An 18,331-nucleotide genomic window follows, 5' to 3' on the forward strand; every position below is an offset into this window, starting at 1 on the left:
AAACGTATGATCAAACATAGAATTTTAGCCTATTTATAAAACTTGTTGTTAAAAATCATATTATATATAATAAAAAGGCAACAAATACACAAAATCTATTCAATTTGATGAAAGAAAAAAAAATTACCTGCAAGGTTGTAGGTAGGGCAGAGAGGAGAAAGGAAAAATATAGCAAATAATTGTAAAGAACGTAGTAGAAATAATGAAATACCAAAAAACTGTGTATATATATTGGGAATTTTAGGTTGTGAAGAAGATGATATAAACAAAAAGAAACAGTTTAGGTGAAACTCAAATAATTTATTTTATTTTATTTTATAATACGATATGATATAAATATATAGATTTATAATAAAAAAAAAAACCTAACGCTTTTATTTTATTTTATTTTTTATATAAAAAAAACCCTAACCGGCTCTTTTTCCCTCACATTTCTCTTCTCTCCCTCTTACTATACTATATATTCGTTCTGCCGTCAATACCTTCACTCCACAGAATAGCTTAATTGATTTTCTTTTATTTTTTGTTTCGTTTTGTTCATAGTTTTGTCTCTTTCTAATTTCAATTTTTAATTTCTTAACAGTGCACAACTTTTTTATTTGCTTTTCCTTCTATTCTCATTTTATTATATTATTTTTAGTTTAACAAATCCCTAGCTAGATCTAATTTTTTTTCCTTTTACGTTTTTTACATTTTTTTTATCTCTCTTTTTATTTAAATTTTATTTTTAGGTAATTCTATTCTATTGATTTTAGGGTTTATTGATAACATTTTAGATAGACACAACTATTATTGATTTGTTATATTTATCCAAAAAATATGTATATATATCTATTCTTAAAATCTAAAAATTTATTAAAATTTCTGCAATTTGGTGAAGTCACTTGGCGTAACCATAGCGTCTAAACCCAACTTTTATTATATATAATTTTTATCTCTCTTTTTTATTTGAATTCTATCCTTAGGTAATTATATTCTATTGATTTTAGGGTTTATTGATAACATTTTAGATAGACACAACTGTTATTGATTTGTCATATTTATCCAAAAAATATGTATATATCTATTCTTAAAATCTAAAAATTTATTAAAATTTCTGCAATTTGGTGAAACCACGTGGCGCAACTACGGCGTCTAAGCCCAAATTTTATTATATATAATATGATTTTCTTTTTGCCTACAATTAAATTATTTTTGGAGCCTTTAAATTAAGAGATTAAATTCTATAAGAATATGGTGTAAAACCCAAATTTTATCTCTCCAATCTTAACATGTCACATCATCATATTACATATTATAAAATAGGTATAACCACACTCAATTAATTTTAATATATATCCATTTCAAAATCCAACTTAATTGTAAGTTTATTGAGATGTTATTATGTGTGGCATAATGTGTTGAGTTTTAAGAAAAAAACTGATGTGACAATCTCTTTTTGAATGGTGTAAAACATGAGTTTTACACCTCATCCTTATCAAGTTCATACTCATTAATTAAATTAGTTCTTAAGTTATAAATTGAGACAAAGAATTTTATTTTATTTTTTTAAATCACTCATTGTTTTTTTCTTATGTTATAAATTGAGACTAAGAATTTTGATTTCATGGCTTTAGCCCTATATATATAATCTAAGAAAACAGAAAGTTCACAATGGTTTGGTCCTAGTTACAATCTAGGAAAAAGAAAGGTACTTTTGAATCTTATCCAGTTATCCTGTGCTCCGCTTCTTCATCTTCTATTTTGGTTTTCTGATTTTGTGTGCTTACTTTTCTCTCTCTCTTTTATTTATTTAATTTTTTTAAATGACTTTGTTAAAATGGTAGTATTGCATTCATTTGCCTTTGTCTTGCATTTTGGTTTTGTTTCCTAAGATATCAGACCATAGAGCAGTGTGCATCAACAAAATTTTTAGACATGGGTTGGTATTTATTGCATTAGGTGGGAGTTTTGGACCCTTTTTCACCATTTTCAATTTTTCACCCCTCTTTATGTGTTTTTTTATACCGTGTATAATAATAATAATAAAAATTATTATTATTATTATTATTATTATTATTTCCTTAAATGAAATATACCAATACAGATTTAGAAATGGGTTTGGACCAAGATTGGAATAGAATATAAATACAAAACGCTTTAATCGAAAATGAGTTTCTAACTTTAACAAAATATATTCCACCTCAAAAAAAAAAATATATATATATATATATATATATAAGTTTATAAATTTTGTAATGTATAATGACAATGTACAAATTACTAATTTACTAGTGTATAAGTGTATAAAATATTAAAGTATTATTTCTAAGTTATTAATAATGTAAATCGTTATTAATTTGTAGTGTGTGTATGTATATATATATATATATATAATTTCTAATCATATAAGTTTAATGAATCTAAGTTTTGTAAGTTTAAAAATGAAAATTAATCAATTTAATTATCTAAAATATAGTTTATTTATTAATCATTAGCATACACTTCCGAAGAGATAAAAAATTGCACTCGTGATACTTAATTACTTTACATTACACTAGCCCATAAACCGTGGCATGCACAAACACTTCTCTTGCAAAATTGTAAATTTACAGTTATGTTAGATCAAATAGAATTGCTTTCTTTAAAAAAAAAATGAAGATACTGTTCTTCGTTTTAACTCCTTCGGTGCCGTATATGATATATTAATATTCTTTTGAGTGCATTAGTTGGAAGAAACATGTTTGGTGAAGTGCAAGAATTGCATAATAAGATGGTATATACGTAAAGGAATTTGTGGTGATTGTTATATGGTGCATGCGTTGATGCGTGCGTGTTTGAGGAGTATTTTAGAGGGGCCAAGGCTATAGGGATCGAACTTGATGCAGAAGCTTATAGTATTGTAAAGTTTGTTATTCAGGCTCTTTGTAAGAAACCCAATTTGAGTTTGTCTCTTGTGTTATTGAAGGAAATGACGGAAATGGGATGGATTCCTTCGATGGTACGTATACTTGTATTATTGGGGCTTGTCATATGTGAAGCATGGGAATATGGTACAGGCATTGAGGCCTAAGGTTGAGATGATTAGCTGTGGCCTGTGGGAAGTCAATGAATTTGGTTGTGGCGACAAATTTGATGAAGGGGTATTGCGTGCTAGGCGATTTGGATACTGCTTTGGATTTGTTGAATAAGATTGGTGAGTATGAGCTTTTACCAAACAAGCTTATTCAGTTTTGATTGAATGGTTCAGTAAGAATGGGAGCATGGAAAAGGACTATGAGCTTTACACCCAAAATGAAAGAAAAGGGTATCCAGCCTAGTGACTTAAGTGGCTTCTTGAAATCTCGAATTCTTGATCACTGGAAACTGCATTCAAGGTGTTTGACGAGGCAGTTGAATGTGGTCTTGCTAATGTTTTTATATATAATAATACTTTGTTATGGCTCTCTGGAAAGGGCAAGGTAAGTGAGGCTCAAGGTACATGGAAAAAAAATGCTTAGCAAGGGTGTGATACCTAGTGTAGTGTCTTACAATAATATGATACTTGGTCACCGCAAAAAAGGGGGATATGGATGTTGCAAATAGCTTATTTTTGGGGATGATGGAAAAGAGCTTATATCCTAATGTGATCATGTAATCTGTTTTGATGGGTGGGTAATTCAAGAAAGGTGATACTGAATGCGCCATTGATGTGTTTGACCAGATCATAAGTGTAAATGTTGTTCCCACATACTTCACATTTAACACTATTATCAATGGCTTGTGCAAAGTTGGCCACCCATCTGAGGCAAATCGCAAAGGTGATGTTGAAGAACTTTGTTGAGAGGGTTTTTTTTTTTTTTTTTTTTTTTTTTTTTTTGACTTACAATAGCATTATAGATGGATTGGTCTAGGAGGGTGCCATCAATTCTGCACTGGCCATTTATAGAGGCATGTGTGAAAGTGGAATTCCCCCTATGTGGTCACTCACACCAGCTTGATTAATGGGTTTTGCAAAAGTAATAATCTTGCTTGGAAAATGCTGAATAAGATGAAAAGCAAGGGTCTTGAATTGGATGTTACAGCATATTGCACTTATTGATGGGTTTTTGTGAAAGGCGAGACATGGAAACTGCACGTGAACTTTTTTCTTAACTTCTTGAAGTCTGTTTGTCCCCAAATGCAGTTGTGTACAATAGTATGATTCGCAAACGTACACAATATTGATCAATGGATTGTTAAAAGATGGTAAATTGGCACTTGCATTATATCTTTACTTGGAGATGCTGTCAAAGGGTATTGTGCCAGACATTATGATATATATGGTTCTGATAAATGGCCCGTGTAACAAAGGATAGCTAAAAAATGCATGAAAAATTTTGGAAGACGTGGCTAGGAAGAGCATGACTCCTAGAGTTATTTATTTATTTATTATTCTATTATTTTATTTATTTATTTATTTTTTTATAATACCTTGATTGCTAGACACTTCAAGGAGGGGACTCTGCAAGAAGCTTTTAGACTACTTGATGAGATGCTTGACAGAGGTCTTGTACCTAATGAGATTACTTATGATATTCTTGTAAATGGGAAAGCAAAGGCAGAAATACTCTTGCTGAAGTCTCATAAGTGTACATAACTGATTGGAACCTCGACTGGAATTGTTTGAGCAACTCAAGAATCTTCAAGTTTATTTTTCACAGAAAGGAGCCACTCTTTTGCAGCACTAGATATTTTTAGAAAGGAATATGTGCAGTACAAAAGTTGATTGTGATGAGTTTGGTGCCTCATTTTTTTTTAATGACGTGGAACCTCACCAAGGCAAGGTCCTTTGGACCCACCCCTGGGGAGTAAAGCATGAATGCATGATCCCACCTGCTAGAACCGTGTATCAAGTAATCTAGGGGAATTCACAACCTCAGATGTCTGGTGAGTTTAGTGGCTTTATTTATGGCTTGAAAAGGCTTTGGATGTGATTACAGGGACAAGAGGCATATTTGTACCCAACGTGGTTGAATATATTAATTTGATGTTCAAATTTCATGATTACATGTTGCTTTTGGACTTTAAAAAACCATTATCTAAATGTGAACATTAAGAAAAATTGGATACATTTTCTGAATTTGTGCTGAAAATCAGTTTTAGGATTTCCTGAACTGCCATGGTTTAGAAATATCTCCTTTTCTTTGGGCCGGTCTACCATTATTTTAATGCTGCTTCCTGCCATGGTGATGAACTTTCACATAAATATCGTATAAAATTCATGAGGGCTATTCAACTTTCACAGGATGTTAACATGGGCTCTTACTGATCTGTTATACATAAATTATGTGAAATGGCATAAGCTCATGGTAATTTATTGAAGTTTTATTTCTTTTTCAGATGGACTCTAGATGACATGGATGAGTAATTTTCCGTAACACTAAAAAGATTCCATAATGTTAAAAAGTCTCCCTACTATATGAAAGATTTTTGATATCATATTTTGAACATTCCTTTGATGTGATATTATGTAAGTCTGCAGAAAATATTCTCATCCATCAATGTATTGGTGTCCTCTGTTACGAGCAGAAGCAGAGGCAACTTATTTTTTACATAGTATACCACATGTTGTTATGTGCACAATGCCATCCTGTAAATAGTCATAACTCCATAAACCCTTACAAATTCAACCTCATGAAGCTGTTAATTTCGGGGAGAATATGATCCAAGAAGGGAAATGCAATGAGTTGCCCGTAGTGAGTTGGAGGAACTTTCTGCCAAGCCATTTTGGATATTCTGTCATTGGAGATTCACTATCACTTGGTTTAATTTTACTATTTTGAAACATGTCCCGGTAGGTGGGGTTGTGTATTTGTGGTTTACTCCCTAGGAGTGGGTCCAACAATAATTTTTATTACTCAAACAAACTGTAAACAATACCTAAGTATTGAACTTTAGGTTCTTCAAATAGAGTTCCAAAATTATTATCCAAGGAAAGGAATCATTTCTAACCAATGCTATTAATTTTACTAACCTAGTAAAAAAAATTTAACTAAATCCATAAGAAACATTTAATTTTTTTTTTTTTTTACTGGGGCTGGTCGGGCTCAAATGCCAGTGCCCATGAAACACAAGGTGCTGAAACCACTGGGGTATCCCTTGACCACTTAATGGTAAAAAAAAATGTTAACCAATTACATAAAGTAAATAAGTCCTAGAAATTAATTGACTGGGCCTAACTGGTGGTAGGCTCGATCCATAAATTAACTGGTTGGGTTGTCTTCTTGCATTGTTGTCCATAAGTATATGGAATTGAAGGCCTGTATCTTATGTTCAAACCACCTTCTCCTTTTTGGCTTCAAATATAGTAGATTCTAATATGATATTGAGAAAAAGAGGGGCTTTCTGTCTACTATATCATTTATTTCTTGATTGTAGAATGGATATGGAACAAGAAATTGCCAGTCTCCCTTTTTGTTTTTCTCTTTCATATATGTGGTTGAATGTGCAATATGCTCTTTTGTATAAAATATTTGTGTTTCTTCTTTAGTCTATTCTATGAAACAATGTTATAAACCTTGACCAACATTCTAGTAAAATAATTTGTAATTAGGGCTATTTTTTCAATCATCAAATATATTTTACTCTCTTCAATAGTTCAATTATCAAATGAATGTGAGTGCAAGTATGTATGTTTGATTGTTTCTTTAGAGCACTTATTCTGTAAATGTATGTAACTAATACTGGTTATTTCTTTTCTTTTGGAGCCTATAAGGCACACATGTTCCTCAACTTTTCAAGGATGTCTTGTTATGTGTATCAGTATCACTGTGTATGAGTATATGTATGTATCACATGCATTTGTGGGAGTTTTCAAGTTGTAGCACATTTGCACATGCAGCAGGTTTTGCTGACCCTCACTTAACCTTGATTGTTTGGAGCTCAAACGTCTTCAACTTTATATTCCACATCCAAAATTGGTTTTCATTCTCCTTCATTAGGATGTTCAACATCTGCTTTGATTGTTTCTTCAACTTTTGCTTTCGGGAACTCGTTATCATCACTTGGTAAGGGGTTTCTCCATACAGTCCTGTTCCATTTCTCATTTGATTATATGCATATCATTGTTGGCCACCCATCCCCTGATCCCTAAGTCTGGTTTGACAAGGTGATTAGATTGAACTACTCATTGCTTCTTTGCTTAATGAACTACTCCTTTTAAAACTAAAATCTGGTTCTTTGACAGAACAATTACATATGTTGATAATAGAATATATATGAGTGTACAATTCTGCTGGGATCTGATGATAATCATGGTGGTTTATCTAATAGCCTGATTTAAGCTTTGGATGTAATTGCGGCAGATCAAGATGCTAGTTGGTTGAACTGCACCTTTTAAATTATGTTAGATTAGAGTGCATATGGACCTACAATGGAAATATCAGGATTCCATCAATGGGATTAATTTTTGCAAAATGACTATATATGAATTGCAAAAGGGCAAATGATTTCTTTAGGATGTAGTTCAAATCCGTTATTTCAGAGTACACTTTCGTAAAATACTGAGAAATGACAAGTGCATAAAGTACTAAGTTCTATTTCCAGTCAACATGGAGTTATATAATAGAAAGGTTCCCTATGTTATCAAAAAAGAAAGAAAGAAAGATCATAAGCAAGAGACATTAGCCACAAAGCTAGAAGATTTCATACTAATGAATGATTTAGGCCTATTTAAAACATGCATTTGATAAGATACATTGTTGACCATTTTCTAATTTATGTCAATATGTATAGTGGAGTCTTCCTATGTGAGCACCAACAAAGGCAGCATGTTGTCAACTGTATTTGCTGAACAAATCCAAATGAGGACAAATTCTGCCTAATGATGTTTGGTCTTAGGCGTTATTTTAAAATGTTTTTCACATTCCCTTAACGTGAAAATAGGATTCAGCTGGGTAAATTTAGCATATATACGGCAAAGTTTAGTTACAAAATTAGTTATAGCCTTAGGTTACAACCTAACTCAATAAAATAAATATTATTACATATTTAGAAAATCTAACTATTGAATTGTATGTTCTTTATGCTCTTACTACATACTCTTACTTTTACTATTATTCAGCAAAATAAGCGAATCTCAAATAGACCCTTAAACTACAAAACTTGCAATTTACACAATTTATTGATGACAATGCTATTGATCTTTAACTTTCGAGGAACTTTGCAAGCATGAAGAATATAAAAAGAAAATATAATGCAATGATAAGTTTGTTAAAATTCACCTCCAATAAAAGGTATTGAGTAAGGTTGTAACTTAAAGTTATAACAATTTTGAAGCTAAATTTTGTCCTAAATAAAATAATCGCTCAACTCAATATGAATAATGATTCATTCAAATGAATGGTAGGCCCAGAATTTAATGGGGTTCTGTTTAAACATTATGTATTAATTAGCAGTGGTTATGTAATAAGTGAAGACAAAATGGACATTACAAGCGTCATTCTTTGCCTAGGTGGTGAATTGTTGAGCACTTAGTCTATTAAAAAAATGTGCTCATTGGATAGCTAGCAACTTATCAATTGTGTTAACTCTAATCATTGGTAAGAGTGAGATTGTTCTGGTTGGGGAGGTTGGGAATTTGAATGCTTTAGCATGTACCTTTTGTTGGAAGGTGGGTAGTCTGCTTATGATGTATTTGGACATGCCACTTGGGTCATTATAAAGACTAGTCGCATACCCGCGCGTTGCGCGCGGTAATTTTTTTAGGATGGTCTCATTAAATATTTTATTAATACTATAATTCTAGTTATTAACCATTTGATTTTCATTAGTTTTTAAGTTAACAAAAACCTTAAATATACCTTTTTTTTTTTTTTTTTTTTTTTTTTTTTTACCTTTACACACACACACACACATAGTGAATCTTTACACATACCTTTAAAAAAACTCTATATATTCCACTTTTTTGGATGCGTAAAATTATAAACTACTACTCCATAATGATAGTGGCTAATTAATTTTATATTTTTTTTAGTGATCTCATTTGTAACGCTTCTTACCATTATCATATATTTACTAACTGATGATTTGCATAACAAAGATGATAAATGAGAGGTAGCATTGTTCATTAGATTTTCGAAAGTAATAGTGCATGAAAATTATATATATATATATATATATATATATATATATATATATATATATATATATATATATATATATATATATATTATAAATAAGGTTAAATGAAATGTCAAAAAATGGATTTTTAAATTTTCTAACTTTATTTCTTATTCAATTTCTACTACTATCAGAGAACATCTCTTTTTTAGTTATGATTAATATGGTTTCCATAGTTAGAATTTGATTAGTTTTAAATTTAAATTTAGTACTATGAATGTATTTAATTATTGATTGTTGATTTAATTTTTTAAGTGAATTAAACGGTTTATGTTACTACACTGTAAAGTTTTTAATGTTCTCCACATAGTAATCTTTATTTTATTTTTTACTTCTCCTAACAACCTCTTTGTTTTCCAATCAACGATTACTAATTGACGTTGGTTTTTTTTTTTCTTTCTTTATCTACTCTTTATTACTTTGTATTGGTTTTTTTTTCTATACCATCTCTCTCTCTCTCTCTCTCTCTCTCTCTCACTCTCTCTCTCTCTCTCTCTCTCTCTCTCTCTCTCTCTCTCTCTCTCTCTCTCTCTCTCTCTCTCTCTCTCTCTCCACTGGCAACCTATCGTTTTCCAAAATTTGATGATGGTTCTATGACATTAAATATGCATTATTAGTTTTTTTTTTTTTTTTTAATTTAGTGTTTCTAACTTGATTTGTTTTGTATTTCATTCTTCCTTTGATGCATTGGGTGTGAGAATGAGTGTTTCCCTATCATTACTCCACTTAATGTGGACAATTTTATTTATTTAATTTAGGCAAAATATTATATTTAAAATTTTTAAAAATAAAAAAGGAGTGGAAATATAAATAATTTAATGATATATATGGGGGATGTGGTTGAATTTAAATGTTAAATAAAATGATATGAGAAAAAAAATAAAAATAAAATACATAACAATAAACACTAACTTATCCAAATAATTCTATGTAATATAATAATAGTACATTCTTATATACTATTTTTAATTATTTATAATGAAATATGATAATATTTAACAATCAAAGACATAAAAAATAAATAAAAAAACTTAAAACACAAAGCTAAATCCCATAAACCAAAATAGAGCTCTAAAGAATACAAAACTTTATCAAGCTAAAATAGAGATGCAAGAAAAATAAAAATAAAAATCTACCAAAAAATTGAGGGAGAAAGAGTGGGAAATAACCACTTTTCTGTGAGATAAAATTATGTAAAGAATAGAAGAGTGAATGATAAATTTATATTAAGAGGATGATAATATAAAAAAACAAAATAAAGGAAGATAAAAGGAAAGAGGAAGAGTGATATCAAGGTAGAATTTTTGGGGAGATGAAAAGATAAAGAGAATGAGAAAGGTTGAAGAAAGTGTAAATGTTAAAAAAAAATGAGTACAATTTGATGAGCACAATTTTCTTTTATTTGAATTTAAGTAAAATATTACATTTTTTATTTTTTAAAACAAAAAGAGAGAAAATATAAATAATTTAATGATAAGGAGGATGTGGTTGAATTTCAATATTGAGTAAAATGGAAGAGAAGAAAAAAATAAGAAAAATTAAAAGACATAACAATAAACACTAAATTATCCAAATTATGCTATGTAATGGAATACTATTTTATTTTTATCTACTCTCTTTAATTTTTTATAATGTAATCGGATAAAATTTAACAATCAAAGAGCAAAATAATAATAATAATAATAACTTAAAACACAAAACTAAATCGTATCAACATAAATTAGAGTTCTTAAAAATACAAAATTTTATCAACCTAAAGCGGAGATGCAATAAAAAATAAAAATCCACCAAAACATTGAGAGAGATAAAGATCCACCAAAACATTGAGAGAGAGAGAGAGAGAGAGAGAGAGAACCTTTTTGTGAGAGAAAACTATGCAAAGAATGGAAAAGAGTGACAAATTTATAGTAAGAGGGAAGGGATAAGAAGAGACAAATAAAGGAAGATGAAGAGAAGGATGAATAGAAATATTAAAGTAGAGGGGAGTGGGGAGATGAAAAGGTGAGGGAAGAAGAAAGGTTGAAGAAAATGTAAATATTTTAAAAAATAAGTGAATGTAAAAAAAAAATTATAGGAAAATTGGAAATAAAAAAGAAATATATATAGATGTTAAAATCGACAAAGATGAATATGTAAAGTCAATAATCTATATATATATATATATATATATATATATATATATATATATTTGTAAAAAAAAAATAGGAATAAATATTAATTATATATAGATGTTAAAACCGATAAAGATGAATATGTAAAGTCAATAATCTATATATATATATATATATATATATATATATATATATATATATATAAAATAGGAATAAATATTAATTATGTGGCGAATGACGTGGTGATGAGGTGGCGCAACAGGAGCTCAGCAGCTATAAATGCTACTATCTTTAATTTTTTATAATGTAATCGGATAAAATTTAACAATCAAAGAGCAAAATAATAATAATAATAATAACTTAAAACACAAAACTAAATCGTATCAACATAAATTAGAGTTCTTAAAAATACAAAATTTTATCAACCTAAAGCGGAGATGCAATAAAAAATAAAAATCCACCAAAACAATGAGAGAGATAAAGATCCACCAAAACATAGAGAGAGAGAGAGAGAGAGAGAGAGAGAGAGAACCTTTTTGTGAGAGAAAAATATGCAAAGAATGGAAAAGAGTGACAAATTTATAGTAAGAGGGAAGGTATAAGAAGAGACAAATAAAGGAAGATGAAGAGAATGATGAATAGCAATATTAAAGTAGAGGGGAGTGGGGAGATGAAAAGGTGAGGGAAGAAGAAAGGTTGAAGAAAATGTAAATATTTTAAAAAATAAGTGAATGTAAAAAAAAAAATTATAGGAAAATTGGAAATAAAAAAGAAATATATATAGATGTTAAAATCGACAAAGATGAATATGTAAAGTCAATAATCTATTTATATATATATATATATATATATATATATATATATATATTTGTAAAAAAAATATGAATAAATATTAATTATATATAGATGTTAAAACCGACAAAGATGAATATGTAAAGTCAATAATCTATATATATATATATGTAAAAAAAATAGGAATAAATATTAATTATGTGGCGAATGACGTGGTGATGAGGTGGCGCAACAGGAGCTCAGCAGCTATAAATGCCACGCTTCAGCTTTTAGTAATATATTGATTTGTCGATATGGAATCCTATTATAGAAAAGATGGAGAGGAGGCTCTCTGGTTAGAAACGCATTTATTTGTTAAAATGTGGCAAGCTTACTTTGTTAAAAAGTACTTTCTCAATTCTTCCCACCTATTTTTTATCCTTGTTCACTATCCCTCAAGTTGTGGCAACTAGACCAGAACAGATTTAGGGAAATTTCCTGTGGGGGGCCTCCAAGGATGTTTCTAAATATTCTTTAGTTGCTTAGGAAAATGTTTGTTTGCCTGGGGAGGTTGGTGGTTTGGGGATCTGGAGGGTTGGTTTGTTTAATCAAGCCTTGCTTGATAAGTGGTTGTGGTGCTCGGGGAAGGAAAGTCATATATTTTGGCGTCAGGTTATAGCAACCAAGTTTGGTGGTGATAGAGGAGGCTGGTGCACTAGAGGGGTACGAGGTATGCATGGGTGTGGGATGTGGAAGGGCATTAGGAAAGGAGCAGAGAAGTTCTTTGGTCAAATAGTGTATCATGTGGGAGAGGGTCACTGTGTTAGATTCTAGGATGACCCATGGTGTGGACCTATTCCTCTAAGGGACTTGTTTCTTGCTATGTTTGTTTGCTAACTATCTAAATAAGCCTGGATATCTAACTTTGTAGTTTCTACTCCAGAAGGGGGTAGTAGGAGTTGGAACCTACAATTCAGTCAAGATCCTCAAGATTGGTAGGTGGAAAATGTTTTTTCTTTTTTTGAGCTTCTTTATTCTTCTATGTCGAGGGCTGAGGGGGATGATAACCTGTCTTGGAAGTTGACTACGACTGGTGTGTTTAATGTGCGCTCTCACTATAGGCTATTGTCGGTTTCTTCTACTGATGAATTTCCTTGGGAGGGCATTTGGTGTGTAAAGGTACCTGAACGAGTGTTTTTCTTTTTGTGGACAGCAGTTAGGGATGGGATACTCACTATTGATAACCTTATTGAGAGAGGTCAGTCATTGGTTAATAGATGTTGCTTATGTTGTTGTGATGGGGAATTTGTGTATCATCTGCTTCTTCATTGTAAACTTTCTCATGCCTTATAGTGTGAAGCTTTTGAAGCTTTTGGGATTTAGTGGGTAATGCTGAAGTAAGTTAGCTCTCTTCTTTTTTTTTTAGAGAAAATAGTTTGGAAAGCATTTATCAGCCATATGGAATATGGTCTCGGCATGTTTAATGTGGACTATTTGGCAAGAACGTAAGACTCGCATTTTTGAAGTCAAGGAGAGACCCTTAGACCTCTTAAATTCTCTTCTTTTCAGTACTTTGTTTATGTGGTCTTGTCTTTGGGGTTGTATGAGTTGTATTTCATTGTTTGAGTTTTAACTCTCTCTTTCTTTTAGCTCCTGATTTGGTTGAATTTATTCCTTGTTCAAAGTGCTCACTGTCATGAACATGATGTTCAATTTTTTCAATAAAAGTTTTATTACCTATCCCAAAAAAAAAAAAAAAAGTAAACTGTAATCTTTATGAATCTTTTGTGGTTCTGTACCTTTTTGTTCCCCCCTTTTTGTCTTGAAACTTTGTAGAGTCTAAACTGACAATTAAGAAAGGCATTTTCTTTTTCTTCGGCTTCTATTTTTTTTTTTTTTCCTATTCTCGATTTGTTGTTGTTGTTGTTATGATTTTAGATTTGTTAGATCGGCTTCTATTTTTTCCTTGTTCTTGATCTGTTGTTGTTGTTTAGATTTTATTTTTTTCCATTTCTTGATTGGTTGTTGTTGTTGTATTGATTTTAGATTTGTTGTTCTAATTAAATTGGTTTTCAGAGAACAAGATTGTGTTGGGTTTTGATTGTGTTATTGTTTCTAGATACATTTAAGAAGAAATTATGAATAATATGATAAGAAATTGAGATGAGGAGTGAGACCCAAAAACAAATCAAAGAATAAGGAGAAAGAATTGATATAATAATTAGTTGTTGGAATTTTTTAATAGAATAAATTCAATTGCTACTATACAGTAATCCATTAGGGTTGGAGAGGTACTATATATGAGCAAATTTTTTTTTTTTTTTGAGGTTTAGAGAGATTGTTGGAGTAGTGTGTTGTATGCTTCATTTGTTTGATGTAAAATATTTCACATGTAACAAATTTTACCGTAAAGTATTTTACAGTGAAGACATCTTCAACTGTTTGGAATGACAAAACACATGAAAATGCAAGCCACCACTAGCCACCCCCAAATGAGCAAAAACCACCACCAACCACTCCAAAACCACCACCAAATAAGCATGAACCATTAAATCACCTCCAATGAACCCAAAAACCAAATCTGGAAGAGAGAAAAAATACAACCACCACCATCACAACCTCTTAGCCATCGCCTAAAAATGTGATCATTAAACCATAAATCTGAGCATAAATCACAAGCAATCCACAATATATGAGCATTAAATTACAAATTTGACCAAACCAACCAAAAGAAAGCCAAAAACACTCACAAACCCATATTAAAAACCCAAAAACCCACCGAGCCAAATATTCAGATCGAAACTTGAAAACCTCTGATGGTGGTGAGCTTGAAAAGGGGTGAGATAAGAGGAGCCCACCGCCTCTAGTGGTGGTGGCAAGTGGTGACGTTTGGGGTTTTGAGGAGCTCAACCATGGTGGTGAAGGAAGCCACCACCCGATGGTCGTGACAAGAGGCCCTGAGCGACGATGCAAGGTCAGCTATGGTGGTTGTTTTTTATGAGAATTTGGGGAAAGGGAGGGTATCATGGCTAATGAGGAGTTGGGGAGGGGGAGAAGCAATTGAGCATGAGATGTGAAGAGTTGGTGATGGGCGGCGCCGGTGGAAGCTAGAGCTTGCTAGTGGTGCCAATTAGAGCTTGCTGGTGGTGGGAGAGAGGGATCAAAGGTGGCTGGGTTATGGAAAGGAAAAGTGAGAGGGAGAGAGCAAGTGTAAAATATTTTCTAAAATTTCAAGTGTAAAACATTTTACACAAATTTTCCTAGGCTAATTTGAATAATTGAAAATATTTTATTTTTAACCAAATAATTTACTGCAAAGAAAAACATTGTAAAATGTGAAAATAATTTCTTGAAAATATTTTACATCGAAACATTTCCTGAAAATAGTTTCACTCTCTAAAATAAAGAGTATTTTGTGTTGGAAATGCTGTAAACTAACAATTGAGAAAGATATTTTCTTTTTCTACCACATTAATTTTTTATTGAATTTGAGAGGAGTTTTGGCACAAGAAAGTGATCATTTTCACAAATTTTTTAATCAAAATTTTGGAAGAAAATGAATGTTCTTTGTTGTATGCCTTTTTCTTTTCTTTCTTGTGTGTGTGTGTGTATGTGAAGCATAAGTGATCAAATGCAGATTCACTTTTTTTTAATCTTTTTGTATTTTTTTTAGGATCACATCTACATGGGAAAAAGTTCTTATGTTTAATTTTCCATCTTTGTTTTTGGTCTTGTAATACATATCAACATCAAATTCTTTGGGCTGACCTATTGATTCTTTGGAGGGTTGGATTGGTGTCCAATATCCAATTGAAGTGGTTTTAACTTACTGACTAGGCGCCCAAAGCCTAATTGCGACTCTTACAACGTCTGTAACTCAAAAGCCGAAAAGCCATTAGAAGATCAGAATCAAGAAATCTCAAGCTTGGGCTTACCTGCACAACATGACCCAGGTTTGCTTGTCTAATTCAAGATTTAGTTTTATACCCAAATTTGAATTGACCATCATCTCAAATTTGAATTGACCTTATATAGGCCGACCATAGCCCAACCTAACTAACTGGGCCTAATTTGAACCCAAAAACACAGACATAGCCCAATACCCATTTCACAAAACTCAGTTTTGACTTTGGACTCAAAACCCATTGTCATAAACACCCTTCTCAGTTCTCACCCGCAAGGCCAACCCAAGATCGGCTTTGAATCACTTCAAATGGGCTGAGAGAAAGTGAGGCTTGAGGGATATAACTTGATGCAGAAGTGTATTGTATCGTTATTAAGGCTCTTTGTAAGAAACCCAATTTGAGTTTAGGTTTTGTATTATTGAAGAGATGAGAGAAGTGGGATGGGTTCCTTCAGATGGTACGTGTACTTTTGTTATGGGGCTTGTGTGAATAATGGGAATATATGGTAGAGGCATCGAGGCTTAAGGATGAGATGGTTAGTTGGCGAGAGTCAAATGAATTTGGTTGTGGCGACGAATTTGATGGGTATTTTGTGCAAGGCAATTTGGACAATGCTTTGATCGCCCATTGGTTTTATACTTTTATTGGTTTTTTTTTTTTTTTTTTAATTGGCATGTAAGCCTATTTATTAACAAGCTTAGTTGCACTTTGGTTGTTTGGGTCTATCTGATATGGGGGTGGGGGTATAGTGTCTTAATTTGTGATCCATTATTGGTGGATATTTTCCTATAAATTAAGTTAGGCCCCCTTTCTATTCCTAAGGTTAGACAAGTTCCAAATCATACCATTGAGAGCTTCGTGGCTTGCCTTATCAGGAGTAAACTGTCTTGAATATGAACCCGTCTAGATGGAGGAGAGAGGGAGAAGGAGTAGAGAGGAATAGAGTTGGCTGAAAATTAGCTAATTTTATGCCAACTCTAATCTACTTTTCCTCCCTCCTCAATCCAAACAAACCATTAAAGTTCGAAAAGGAAGATTTGTCTACGACTCTATGTTGCATGTAGAATGAGTGGAAGCGATTTATTTTCTATAGATATTTGTCAAAGTTTAATTAATGACTATCATGCATGAACTGTCTCCTCACTTCTAAACACTAGAATGTTATCCTTGATGCATCCACAACTTGAAATACATCGAGGTGGTGATCCAACAAAATAGTGAGTCCTTGGTACTAGGATCTAGGACTTGTTGGACATTTACATCCATGATCGATGATTTGTGTCCTAAAGAGAAAATGTGATATTCTGGACATAAGAGCAACATTCATAGAGAACAACCAAATACTGAGATTTTTGTTTGCCCAAGATCAAAGTGATCCCTCCAATATTGTCCATGGTGATATCAAATAAAAATTATATTTTCATTCAAAAATTGTTGTTGTACCACACAACTATGGATTATGAATAGAACAAAATTGTGTACCTCTCTTAGCAACCTACATGTGTTGCCTCCTAAGGTATTCATGTCTCTCTGTGTTTCATTTTGGATTTTCAAAAATGACTACAGTATTACTTAGTAGTTTTGATGGCCAACTCCTGAAATGAATATGATAATTAAAATTTTTATTTTTATTTAAGACTTGTAAAACCCAAGAGAGAGATTGGAAGTGGGATCCTTAGGGATCCTAATCTTCAGCTACAGGATCAATCAATAACTTTTTGAATGTTATTAACTTATCTTGAAACTCTTTCAAAATTATTCTTTAATATCACCGCGCACCATTGGCATGATGGTCACTCTATAAGTATAAGTATTTGTCAAGTGTAGGAGGTAAGGGCCGGGATTCAAGTCTCCAATAAAAAGCTTCACACATATATACACATCGATTATGCTAGATTAGAATTCTATCTTGTATAATATATATATATATATATATATGAACTTCTACAGATTGCAATAATGTCCATCAACATATTGCAATTGACCCCTGAAGATTAGAGAATTATATATGAGGTCCCATTACTTACAATTTTATATCCATGTCCTTCCATCAAACTATATTCCCACGAGCCACTAGGACTGGATTAATATCACTTCATTTCCCTAGCTTATGTAATCTTTAATTTCTTGATTTCATGATTTCCATTAGACTCCAAAATATCTTTGAAAAACTCTTTAAATATATATACACAATATTATATATGTGAAAAACACTTTTGAAAAAGTCACTAGCTAGTTTTGTTTTGAGTCCAAAGTCAATATGAAATCAATTGAATATACTATCTTCTTTAGAGATTAGTGGATTCATTGTTGAGCATTTACATATTTTACTCATTACACACATTACCCAATGTGTCTGTATATAGCCTTTAAAAAGAGCATCATTAGTTGATACTGTCAAAATTATGTGCATAATAAATAAAT

The 18,331-nt window shown here is 31.5% G+C and overlaps 1 pseudogene; it reads left to right on the top strand.

Annotated features, from left to right (window-relative positions):
* Positions 1–2,634: 2,634 nt before the first annotated feature.
* On the top strand, positions 2,635–4,597 carry LOC126728338 (pentatricopeptide repeat-containing protein At3g54980, mitochondrial-like; annotated as a pseudogene).
* The last annotated feature ends 13,734 nt before the right edge of the window (positions 4,598–18,331 follow it).

This window comes from Quercus robur, chromosome 5, assembly GCF_932294415.1.
Source record: "Quercus robur chromosome 5, dhQueRobu3.1, whole genome shotgun sequence".
NCBI lineage: Eukaryota > Viridiplantae > Streptophyta > Magnoliopsida > Fagales > Fagaceae > Quercus > Quercus robur.